The sequence below is a fragment of the Mus caroli genome, chromosome 17 (genome assembly GCF_900094665.2).
Source record: "Mus caroli chromosome 17, CAROLI_EIJ_v1.1, whole genome shotgun sequence".
Classification (NCBI taxonomy): Eukaryota; Metazoa; Chordata; class Mammalia; order Rodentia; family Muridae; genus Mus; species Mus caroli.
In genome coordinates, this window is record NC_034586.1 from 27961219 (window position 1) to 27963516 (window position 2298).

Below are 2298 nucleotides of genomic sequence, written 5' to 3' on the forward strand. Positions count from 1 at the left end.
GCAGAAGATTCCGGTTGTCCTGAGTGTGTTCTTGCCGGCGGGGACAACAGCTCGGGATAACTATTGTTCACCCCTCTGCCTCAAAAAACACTTTACCTCAGGTCCCCTGGCCTGGCATCCTGCCCTCCCCCTGGCCTGCCTGAGTCTCACAGTATTGTCCCAGGTTCAAGCACATTCCCTTTGGGCCACAGTCCACTGCATGGACAGAGCAATAGGCTATTGGACTTTGGGTGCAGATCCACTGTGCACTCCTGAGAGACTGGCACTCAGGGTCCAGCCCTGAACTATATGAATCTTGTAACACTGTCTCTGCTCCATGTGGCACATGGTAGGCAGGGTAGTGTCCCCCATGCTATGCAGACAAACTAGATATAATGTCCCCACCCTATCACCACCCCCCACAACAGTTTATCCTGCCTGGGGTATCAACCCAACCTACATCCCCTTTAATATCAGACATCTCCCATCTTGGGTACCCCAGGCTTGCTTGCTTGCTTTCTTTCTTTCTTTCTTTCTTTCTTTCTTTCTTTCTTTCTTTCTTTCTTTCTTCTCTCTCTCTCTCTCTCCCCCCCTCCTTCCCTCCCTCCCTTTCTTTCTTTCTTTCTTTCTTTCTTTCTTTCTTTCTTTCTTTCTTTCTTTCTTTCTTTCTTTTTCTGGGGCAGGGTTTCTCTGTGCAGCCCTGGCTGTCCTGGAAATCACTCTGTAGACCAGGCTGGCCTTGAACTCAAAGAGATCAGAGGCCTGTCTCTGTCTCCCAAGTTCTGGGAATTAAAGGAGCATGGCACCACCACCAGCTTTAACACTTCCTTCTTATAGACCCTAGGGTCACCAGTTCCTCTGCTGGGCCTCCTTAAAGGTTGTGGCCAGAAGAGAGGAGGCTGAACCATCCCTTCCCTGAGGGTAAGAGCAGCCTGGGGCACACTGTGGGAAGAGACAGCAAGGCTCAGCTCTCACTGTACATGAGATTGGAGTTCTGTTGTTTCAGCTCCTGTACAATGTCCACCACTGTGGCCAGGAAGGACTTGTCTCTCGTGTAACCTTGGGAGGGAAAATCCAGGATTAACCGCTCAAAACAGGGCACAATGACCAGGCCATCTGCCATCACTAGCACCAACAAATGCATCAGTGTGGGGACAGGTTAGATGCTGTGGTCAGGGAAAACAGAAATTTCCCAAAGGTCTGGACTCATGGAGGGGAAGACAGAAAGATCCCAGAAGTACACGAGACGTTTTTGATGGATGGGAAGGCAAATCATTGACAAGTAACTGAATTCTGAAGATATAGCATTCCAAAAAATGTTTATTTTATGTGTATGTGTGTGTGTGTGTGACTGTATGTCTGTGCACAACATGTGGGCATGAGCCTTCAGAAGTCAGGAGATGGTGTCAAAACTCCTGGAGCTGGAGTCACCTATGGTTTTGAGCTACCATGTTTGTGCTGCTAACTGACCCCAGAGGTCCTCTGCAAGAGTGGTAAGTGCTCTTAACCATTGAGCAATCTCATCAGCCTCTGTGTCTCTAGATTTTTTTATTTAGGGGATGGCAAGTTGGTAGAGTCATGAAGAGCACTGACTACTCTTTCAGAGGTCCTGAGTTCTACTTCCAGCACCTACATGGAAGCTCGTGACTGCTTATAACTGTATTCTCAGGAGATACAATGCTCTCCTCAGGGGTGCAGATGTATACACCCACAAAACATGTATATACATAAACTTTTATTTAATTATTCAGTTTTGGAGGTAGGGTCTCACTATGAAGTGCTAGCTCATCTAGAATTCACGATGTAGACTAGGTTAGCCCTCACAGAGCTTCAGTTGTCTAAGGGTTGAGATTTTCGGTGTGTACCACCACACCCAGCCAAAACATGGCACTCTTAACCCGCTACAAGAAACTACATTGCACTCAGTGTGATGGTTTATGGATTAAGGATGCTTGCTGTGAAGTCTGAACATTGAAATTCAGTCCCTGGGATGCACACAGTTGAAAGAACAAACACCCACAAGTTGTTGTCCTCTGACTTCCACACCCATACTGTGGAGCCTTGTGTGTGCAGTTGTGTGGACATGGACACACACTGTGGAGGTATGAGAAGGTGTGGCCTTGTTGGAGTGGGTGTGGTCTTATGGAGTGGGTGTGGTCTTATGGAGTGGGTGTGGTCTTATGGAGTGGGTGTGACCTGTTAGAGGAAGTGTGTCACTTTGGGGGATAAGCTTTGTGACTCTCTTCCTAGCCATGTGGAAGTCAGTCTTCTCCTAGGTAGCTTCAGAATAAGAGGTAGAATTCCTTTTTTTTTTTTTAA

The 2298-nt window shown here is 47.4% G+C and overlaps 1 pseudogene; it reads right to left on the reverse strand.

Annotated features, from left to right (window-relative positions):
• Window positions 1-2298, reverse strand: part of LOC110284017 — a 23450-nt pseudogene that overhangs the window by 13982 nt on the left and 7170 nt on the right.